Consider the following 10769-nt stretch of genomic DNA (forward strand, 5'->3'; position numbering starts at 1 on the left):
CTGTTCAAAATATGCTGTATTAGTGTTTATATAAATGTAAAACTAAGAACAATATTAGAGATATCTGGAACAAGGCAGTTTCCCATCGCAAGTCCGCTACTTTGGTGGTAAAATATATCGTGAAAAGTCATGTAACCAGAATTACAGCACAGTTCTAAAGCAGAAAGAAATGAGGTGAGGTTAAGCATGCTATGAGGTTGAATTATAGTCTAGTTTTTCTCAACGATATGAAGGGCTTTGTCAATGGTGATGTTAGTAAAAAGGCTTTTGTCATCAAAGGAAGTTAAGATAAAGTTGTCAGGTATGTTGAAGGATTGTAATAGTTCTTTAAGGTGGAAGGAATTACGGATATCATGGACTATAATTCAACCTCATAGCATGCTTAACCTCACCTCATTTCTTTCTGCTTTAGAACTGTGCTGTAATAATTGTTACCTGATGTTTCACGATAAATTTTATTCCCAAATTAGCGGACTTGTGATGGGGAACTGCCTTGCTCCAGATATCTCTAATATTGTTCTTAATGACCTTCTCGACTCTATAATACCTCTATTCTTACAGGACATTATTTTCATTAAATTAAATTCATTATGTTTTATTAATTTATTACAATAGAGTTATATTTCTGATTTTATTTATTTGTTTTTGACCACACTTCCAACCTTCCATCTTAATTTATTTATTCAATTTAGTTTTGTCATTTATAAGCCCTTGTTTTGCTTTGTATTGCTTGTACTCAACCTTTTATGTCCTTGCTCTGCATTTATTTGTTTAACACTCCCAAATATTATGTTGTTGTTGATTTATGTATTTACTTTAGTTTTGTCATTCATAAGACCTTGTTTTTCCTGTATTTTTACTGGTTTTAAACCTTTTAAGTTGTTGCACTGTATTTATCACTTTGATCTTGTTTTTATACATCAGAAAAAAGTGTTATTATGGACACACACTAAGCAATAAACAATTATTTACTATTTGTTTTATTTCTGACATTACTCCTTAACCAACATATTTTAAACTGGTTATTGGAGTGTTTTTGGCCTTTATTTGTGATGCCAAAATTTTTGAGAATATGGATTAAGATTTTAAAAAGTATATTTCAACTCATCCTATTCTCAGAAATAAAATTCTCTTAAATTGTTTGTTTTACTTGTTCAGTATTGTAGAAGGTCAACTGAATAGATCTTAAACAGGTTGTGCCAAATGTTATCCCCTAATTTATGTTTCATGTGGTAAAACCTCTTGAAAATGGAGTATATTTCTTTTAAAAATTATAATATCATTTCAGTATCGCATATGGAAATGGAGCTTAACCAAGGAGTAGATGAAGAGACAGTGCCATATATAGAGGACACATATGGTGTGGATTTGAACCGACCAAGGGGATGGGGATTGAACAAACACAAGGATCAAACAAAAGAAGTAAGCATTGAGGGTGAAGACAAACATTTTGCCTTGTCCTTAGTATCACACATGAGGATGGTTCCAGATCATGCTAAGCTACAAATGCGTTCTAAAATCCTTGATATTATAATAAAGTCTAAACCAGTACACTTAAGAGATGATTATAACAGGAATATTAGACATTCCAAAACGCTGTATCAATCAAAAGGAAAACTAACACTCAAACCACAAAAGAAAGCTTTGAAGGCTGATTCAAATTCATATTACAAAGAAAGCTTCATAACTATACATGACAGTGATTTTTCAGAAAGTTGAATTCCTTCACATAGAGTATACTGTAAATATGTGTGGTCTTGGTGAAAATAACTTAAAAAGAAGATAATGGGGCAAAGATAACAAATAATACAATGCTGGAAGATTATTGATTGACCGTGTGTAAAGATGAAAGGAATATGGTCCGGGTGCGGTCAAAAAAGAACAAAAAAATAGTAATGGAAGATTATTGATTGACCGTGTGTAAAGATGAAAGGAATATGGTCCGGGTGCGGTCACAAAAACTCAAATAGTAGAATTATACTATTTGAGTTTTTGTGACCGCACCCGGACCATATTCCTTTCAAATAATACAATGGGTTGAATTGTTATTGGTATGCAATTTCTGTAACAGATTTTTGATATCTCTCTTTACAGACTTAAGTTTTCATTTATAATTCATAAATTTGATAAACAAAAAAAAATGTGTTGAAGTTATAAGACAGTGTATCAAATCATTAATTATTAGGATATATGAATATTTTGAAATTAACATAGTATCATCCAAATAATTATAATAAATTGTAATCATTACTATTATTATATAATAATCACTAGAAGAAAAGAACAGAGGCAATATATCAACTATTAGTAAATCTTGATTGTTTTTATATACTTAAACGTTTTGTGTAGTTCAGTGTGTTAAAAGTTTTTTTCATTATTTGATCTGAAATCTTTTATTCCTTTGAATTAAAAATGGTGTATTGATATGTTTTAAAATTTTACTTTTGCATTTTAATACATATAAACATGTTTTTGATCAAATAAAATTATACTTGAAATAAAAAGATATGTATCATCAGTTGTACATCAACATTATTTGAAATTTGCCTATTTTCAAAGAGATGAGGTACTAAAGACAGTAGTTGATCTAATAGGGATGTGTTTAGCAAAATTTTTAATGGAGTCCAAATTGGCAAGGTTTAACATATGTTAAGGTTTAAAATTGTTTAAAAGTTGATTCCTTATCCCTGATTTGTTTACACTTAACACTGAAATGTTTAATAAAAGTTCTATACTGATAAAAACATTATTTAACTGTGGAGGGTGAAATATCTATGATGGGCTGTTGTGATCATTTGGTATTATTAGGTGAAACAGAAATTATTTAATTAGACATGAAAATGCATGTGGATGCTGTTAAATAAAAAAAAAGGAATTAAAACAATGAAGTTCCTATTGTCTTATAAATATTAGAACTAAATAAAGGCTCTGTTTTATTTCTTATTTTTTTATATAGGATTCTGTTCCTCTATTTCAGTGTTTCTTTTGTTTTCTTAACACTGAGTATGCCTATTTCAAAAAAAAAAAATACACACAGAGAAAGAAATTTATTCAATCATGCTGCCCAAATACATCGGGTTGCTACATTACACAGCATACTGATCAATCTGTGATCGGACATATATAAATTACATTTTTTTGATATGATACAATATAATAGACAGCTAACATTTTTTTTTTTCCCACAGTATTATTTTACAATTAATATCTGTCTACAAACTAAATACAAGCTTTTCAATTTATTCCTTTTTTTTTTTTTCTTTCCCCTCCATTTCACAACCCTTATTTCATTTTATCAACAAATTCACCTAATTATATATATTTATGGGACAATAGGAACTTCATTGTTTCATTTCTTTTAGTTTTGTCTGCTTTTATGTGAAAAATTGATAAAGTGAGTCTTGCCAGTTTCACCCTCATGCACATAATATGATATCACATTTATATCTTTCTCATTATTAGTATCTAAATTAAAATAGTTTTATATTTACCTTTTTAATTTTTAAATAAATTTTGTTTTTCGGAATGTTTTGTTTATTTATATTATGGAAACCAGGGTATTACACTCAAAAGGATATAAAAAGTTTAAATTCCCATAAAAGTAATTCTTTTTTAATTAATGAAACCTAAAGTCAAACCTCTGTCATCACATAAAGGAAATAATTCTTTTTTATTGTTCAGTACACTAAGGACCGGTGAAGTGTGCATCGCCATGAAACTTATCCCCGTACTTCTTCTAAAACACTTCTCTATTCCTTCACAAATATGGTAGGTACCCTTAACTTGGACCCTTTTTCTTAAAGTTTCTTAAAATCTACTAAATTAGATGAGTTTCTGTCAGTCTCCTTAATATTTTGAAAGCTTCTCTATTTAGCAATACAAGAAATATAAGCAATTAGCTACACTAATTTACAATTTTTTAGATATTAATTGCTTCAAGCTTTCATTTTTCTAAGGTATGCTTCTACCTCATACCTTGAGGGGTGGCCTGTACCTGGGATATATGCTGTTTTCTTCATGGGGTTGAAAAAAATTCAATTCAAATAACAAAAATAAAGCATTTATATTTGTGTTGGTACACATTTAATAATCTGTTGGAAGCGAATGAAAACAAAGATTCTTAAAACTGCATCAGAAACATCTCTAAAATACAATAATTGATAGGCTAAAAACTATATCCAATAAAGGTGGTAAATGTATGGAACCGTGTTTTTTATCTGTGAGGTAATATTTGATTGAAAAAATGAAATGTTATCTCCAACAGTGTGTCCAAGTAAAGGGAACTTCCTCTACTAAATACTGCTCTGCTTTTCTAGAACACTACATACAATATGCTACAGTTCATTAATAGCAGCAATATTAGACTCCAAAATCTAACAACCAACTCCTAAAATTGCTTCAACACAATCCAGTGAAGAATCCATGCTGCCTAACCTTCATACATTAACCAAATAAGGAGAGTAGTTTTGGAAATGGATCATCATATCATTTGATTGGAGCTGTCATCTGGAATTCTTTAGAATATGAATTCATCTATAACTAGTCCAGTCCTGTGGATTACCAGGAAAGTTTTAAAAATTTGTCCCTATATGTTTTAGAGTGCTGATAACTAATTTTGATTTAGTCAACTCCCTAAAATTCCTCAGAAGTATTAAAAGTGTATGTTTAAATTTATATATATTGTAATATTCCTTTTTTTCAGTAAATAGTTATTTTCTATGAATAAAGGGTTTTTATTTGTGTTTTTATTTTTATCTAAGAGCAGCCATTTTCATCAGTCAAATATGAAGTAAAAATATGTTATTCGAAATAAAGATGGTGGCGTGTATCCTTCCAAAAGTCTGTTGAATTGCGGCCATGTTGAGCTTATTCAAATGTCTTAAACTTTATTTAACTTCCCATCATAATTGTAGTTACAGTAAATTTAAGAAAAAATAGAAGTCAAGAATAAGTGTTAAAGAATGATATTCATAAAAGAAATCATAAGACAAAACTCAAAACCGTTGTGCTACAATTGATGTTGAGAACGAACACTTATAGAAGGGGAAGGAACAATGCTTGGTTTTGGGATCACTTGTGTTTTAGGCGCCGATGGGAGGATTTCTCCTGGATACAGGAGATCTTGAACATCCTTGGTCTACTTTCAGTGGTAGACATCTAGAAAAAGAAGACATCAAAGGAACATCCAAAAAGAAAAAGGTACTGTTTATTTGGATCTCTGGTAGATGAAATGTGTTGGAAAGAGTAAGAGAACCAATGCTTTTTTTTCAGTCAGTGTTTGTTTGTTGAAAGATTGTTTACAGTCAGTGTTTGTTTGTTAAACAGAAGACGTCAAAAAATCATTCATAAAAGAAGAGTATAAATTGGTTAGTGTTGTACAAAATAGAATTTAAGTATATTTGTAAAGGTAGGTAATAATTTAGTTGAGTGTTATGATTGCCTAGAAAAACACACCCTGAGATTAAAAGTTTTATATATTGCAGATAATAAAATAAAAATTCTCATATCTATTTAATATTTTCATTTAACCTTGTCATCTTCAAAGCTATATTTAAGTTATGAGAATAAGTAAAAAACTATCAATTTTCCTTTTATTTACTTAAAATAAATTTTTGAATATTGCATAAATTGGCACATAAAAAATAACTATTTACTAAAAAAAAAAGCAATATTACAATATATAAGTTAAGGCCTTAGAAAGCTGTTAGCTGAGGAGATAAGCTGATCGAACATATATAAAGAGATGTACTGAACCCAATAAAGCCAATATTTTGCAGCAGTCCAAGCATGTCAGATCTTATTCCTTCTTCCATTTTTTTTTTTTTGGTTCTGCTTTCGCCAATACTTATGTGGTGCCGAAATAAGGAGCTTTAGATACCGGAGTAATTTTTGTTTTCTAGAAGATTTTTTTTTTGTTTTGACTTTGTCGTCTCATTCCATTTTATAAAAATATGGCCAGTAACGGAATCGTGAGAGGAGTACTTCTGAACCTGGAGGGTTGGAACTAAAATAACCAACCTCAAGCTGCAGTTCACCAACCTTTATCTGCAGGGAACCCACTTCCGGAAGAAATTCAGCCACTACCAGAAGTCTCTTTTGCGCAAGCTCATGCGATGAGGCTAGAATGGAATAAGGTCCATACAGCAACCACCCAAGACCTGAGGAAGGTGGTGTTGGACTTAAAAATATTCACCGGAGAGACTGGAGAATTAAATCACTCTTTAAAGGGGGATGACCAACTAATAAGCCGAATTGAAGTGAAGTATATAAAAAATCTACTGGATAGCGAAGATGCGGAGGCATTAAAAGCTGGTCGTCTGCAGAGTAAAGAGGAGCACCCTCAATCAGATTCCAGCAGATGAGGAGACACCCTGGAGTGTGATCAAGGCGAGATTGAAGAAGGCAGAGGAGGATGGTGGGCCCCAGAAAAAGACAATCACAGAAATTGTAGGGAACTGCGAAGTTTGTCTACCAAAAGGCAGACAAGAGGAGACACCTACTACAGATGCACCACTCAACGATCTGCAGGTCGACACCTTCACATGGAGAGGATTTAAATGAATAACCATAATTGATCTCTTCAGTAAGGCGGCATCGGCACACCAGGTGCAGAAAAAGTTGTTGGAAGCAGTGCTGGCAGCTCTCCGAATGTGGTTTCAATTTTACGGAGTTCCATAGTACATCTCATTAGATTCAGGCAGATATACCTAATACAGTAAAATGTTTTTTTTTATAAGTATAAGCATATACATACTTAATTATGTAGAATAAATGTATTATCAACTTGAAGATCAATAAATAATTATACTTGTTTAATTTTATGGATTTGATATTTTCTACTATAAACCTATAACTATTACTTTAATTTTCTACTTATAGTTATTAATTATAAATTTAATTTATTTAAATGCTAAATGTTTTGCAGAAACTTTTTTTAAATTACAGTGTTATTTTATTTATTTATAGCAAAAAAAATGTTTAATGATGCATCTTAAATAATGATGACAGAAATGGAGCTGATAGAACAACTATCTACTGTTTAGGATACAAAACTTATTTTATTTAAAATCAAAAAAGAAAATAATTTTTATTATAGATGGATACAGCAATCAAGTTGTGCAGAGATACCATTATTCATTAAATAAATGAATCAAGCCAATAGCGTATTCAAAATGCTATCGAATAAAGAAACTGTTATCAGGCTTTTGATTAAGTGACAGTTTGAGAATCTGTTAAAATAATGTTGAGTGGTTATCATTTAGGTTCAGAATGATTTAAGAACCAGATAACAAAGTTCCTGGAATTTTATATACATCTTCAAAGTGCTGAGCTAAGGTTTTGCTGTTAGGTGCATGTATTACTTCTTTATCATTTACAGAGAAGCTATTTCTTGTAGGTTGACATGATAATCAATAGCGTGATTCATCAGATTTTATATCAGCTTGAGTCAGATTTTTCATAATGCTTATTATATTTTAAAAATAAAAAGTTTATCTTCATTGTATATAGATTGGATATCTTTACATCCAAAATACAAATTATATTATTCTTCTGGTGTTGGGTCTTCTTTATGAATGAATTTATTATTATTTTCTTAAGAAAATGTAATTTTATTTTATGAAATGAAAATTAATTACAGGAATAAATTTGGCTAATGAGTTACTAATTTTTGAGATTTATGCTTTAATATTTTTTGTATTAGTGTGGATTTCATAACAACTATTTAGAAAGGTTCTGGAATGTTGATGGACCCATAATGTTTGCTGGAGCTGTTTACTCCCAACTTATAATTCTATAATCCAATGTTTGTCTTATATCTTCCATATGTTTAGCTTTAGTGATTTGTGATAATATAATTACAGCACACTGTTGTTTTTTTTTTCTACAAAAGAAATGTAGTGTGTATCCTAATGGTTTATACTATTGCGAATTGAAAAAAAAAGAAAAAGAAAAGAAAAAAAAAAAGAAATGGTGTCCTTAAAGCAGGAGTTCCTTCTATTATCTTGTTCCTAACTTTAATGGAATATGATTCAAGAATTTCTGAATAATGTTACAGTATTTTGATTATAGAAATATATTGTAAGTATGTTAAAATACTTGTAATTTTAAATATGTTGATGCTGCTTTTTGAAATCCTAGACCAATCATTAAAATCATCCATAGGAATGGTCTTTATAATAACACCAAATATCTACATTGTATATAATAAATTTTACAAAAATATCAATCATATAGTGAAATACAATTATTATTTAATGCTACTTAACCAAATAAATAGTATTAAATCGGTGGAAGAACATTAAAGTAGTATTAATAATAAAATCTGTAGTAAGATGAACTGAACTAAATGTAAGTTACGTAATGTAAGGTAAAAACAATTATGAAAATTAAAACAGAGATGAATATAATAAGTATGAACACATTAATGTTGTGAATCAAACAAATACATACTCTATAAATATAAACTATTATATTGTACACTACAATCTGTAAAAACAAATAAAACATGAATAAGCTCAAGAGCATTGAGTCATTTTGAAGGGCCAAGATAAAGCCAAGATAAGCTTTTGCTCTGGTTATAATTCAAAGTTAGTCACAAAATAACACTGACTGGTTAACCAACTGGGGTTAGTAAGTTTAAGATTTGAGTTGCCCATAAAGGTAAGTTTCATACCTTTATTATTTTACTTTAGTAAATAATACATACATATATAGTGAATAAATATTTAAAAAATATCTATTTATTGTTTATATTTAAGAAGTATGAATTAAGAAATTAAGCATTCTGAATACTAAATATAAATATTTGTGAAAAGTTTCATCAATTACTTTTTTAACGCAGTGAAATATGATTTCATTTTTCTTTCTTAGCGAAGCTTGATCAACTCAACAATTTACATTTCAGTTTTAATTACAAAACTAAAATTTAAAACCATAAACCAGTTATAAAAAGCAAAGAAAAGGAAAACAAATTCATATCAATTATAAAAAGCAAAGAAAAGAAAAAAAAAATCATACATCAGTTAATACAATCTAGAATACAGATAAGAATCAAGAATAACACACTCTTATCCTGTAAATCATTGTTATTTATAGCATACCTATTTTTATTAAATCATTTTTCTGATTTTGATTGCATTTGCGCACATTTATCTAATATATAATTCTTATAAGTTAATTTAACAAACAGTTACTAATATGGACCATTTTATAAGCTAAGTACATTTTTTTTCTCAGGAAATATAAATATTTAATGGAATTTATTTGTTCTGAAATTTTCAATATCATTTCATCATTATAATCTAAGAAATTAATACTTTAATATTGAGTAGTTCCTAACAGTAAACATGCTACAAGGATTGTATCTACCTATTTATTATTAAATATTATAATTTTAAAAATTATATTTTTATTTAAGTATTATATTGTAATTAACATAAATTATAAATTCATAGGCAATAGATACTTTAAAATATAATTTTTCCTTGAAAGATAGGCTAGAGCACCAAGGTAAAGTGATAAGTGTATTGAGACAAGTCTATATTCACCGTAATATTGTTTTGTTTTTTTATTACTAGAAAATGAATTAATTTTATTTTCTGTATCCACTTGAAATATCAAGGTCAAAATGACTACCATTGATTCACAAAAAAAATTCTTAATTTGCAGTTTATCCAGGTTGTAGCAGAACATACTCCTTATTTAACATATTATAAAACAAAAATTTTATGAATTTTCAATTGTATCTGGAAAATTTTAGTAAAACTTATAGAAAGTAGTATTTTTAGTTTATTTTTCAAACTATTCAAATGTTGCAAACCAACCACATTGGCATATTCATCTTCTCTTCCTTCCATCTCCCCAAAACACCATTTTATTAGGAATTATATTTGAGGAGGTTAGAAGTAAAGGAGTAGAAGCTACAATTTTGACAATAAGTGTTTACTATCTATCTGTGCCTGAACCAAAGTTATGCTTTCACAAAATTCTGAAATTACCAGTAATTAACTAATAATTATTGTTAATTTCACAATTTTGCTATTACTGATGTGTAAATTTGGTCCAGACAAATAGATGGGAAAAAATCTTATCAGTAAAATAGCCACTTATAACCATTTACTTCTGACCTCATTTGATCTACTGAATAATGCCTACTGCAATTATCGTTATTCCAATAAATTTTGATATTTAAATGGTTGTTCATAATAATTAAATTAGGTAGTATTTTTGAAAGAAATAATAAATATTTATAAAAATATGGCATGCATTCTGCTGCTATTTAATAAATATATAACAGAACAAGATAGTTACAGCTGCGATTGCAATATTGATTCGAAAATAGGTTTTTGTTTCGTGTTTGCCTGGTAATATTGACCATTTTGGATTGGCTGATGTCTTTCTCTGTAATCTCCTTTCAACCATGTTTTGTAAGGGAAAATGAATCATTTCGATCGGCAGATGATCTTTCCTCTTACCTCTTGTCAACTTACTTTAGTAAGGTATAAAAGAAAAATGATCTGAAATTTGATGCCCATAAGTGAGTTTTTGATTTGCGTCTCCCTGGTAAAATGGACAGTTTTGGATTGGCAGACAATGTTTTTTGTAATCTCTAGCCAACCTAGTTTTGTAAGATGTATACAAAAATCTGCTTAAATTAAAAAAATATAATTATAAATACATTTTATCAAATCAAAAAAATATGCATTTCTGCTACTTAAAAGTTTCTATTGAGTATAACAAAGAAATGTAATAAGAAATCTATTTTTAGA

The 10769-nt window shown here is 28.9% G+C and overlaps 1 long non-coding RNA gene across 1 annotated transcript in view; it reads left to right on the plus strand.

Moving 5' to 3' along the window:
• Positions 1-8286: 8286 nt before the first annotated feature.
• The window catches only part of LOC106677895 (uncharacterized), a 10192-nt gene continuing 7709 nt past the window's right edge, over positions 8287-10769 (plus strand). The window contains exon 1 of the long non-coding RNA XR_010844047.1: positions 8287-8661. This is a non-coding gene — a long non-coding RNA (uncharacterized lncRNA). The remainder of the gene's footprint in view (positions 8662-10769) is intronic.

The sequence above is a fragment of the Halyomorpha halys genome, unplaced genomic scaffold (assembly GCF_000696795.3).
Source record: "Halyomorpha halys isolate HHAL.00 unplaced genomic scaffold, Hhal_1.1 Scaffold8.1, whole genome shotgun sequence".
NCBI classification, from domain to species: Eukaryota; Metazoa; Arthropoda; class Insecta; order Hemiptera; family Pentatomidae; genus Halyomorpha; species Halyomorpha halys.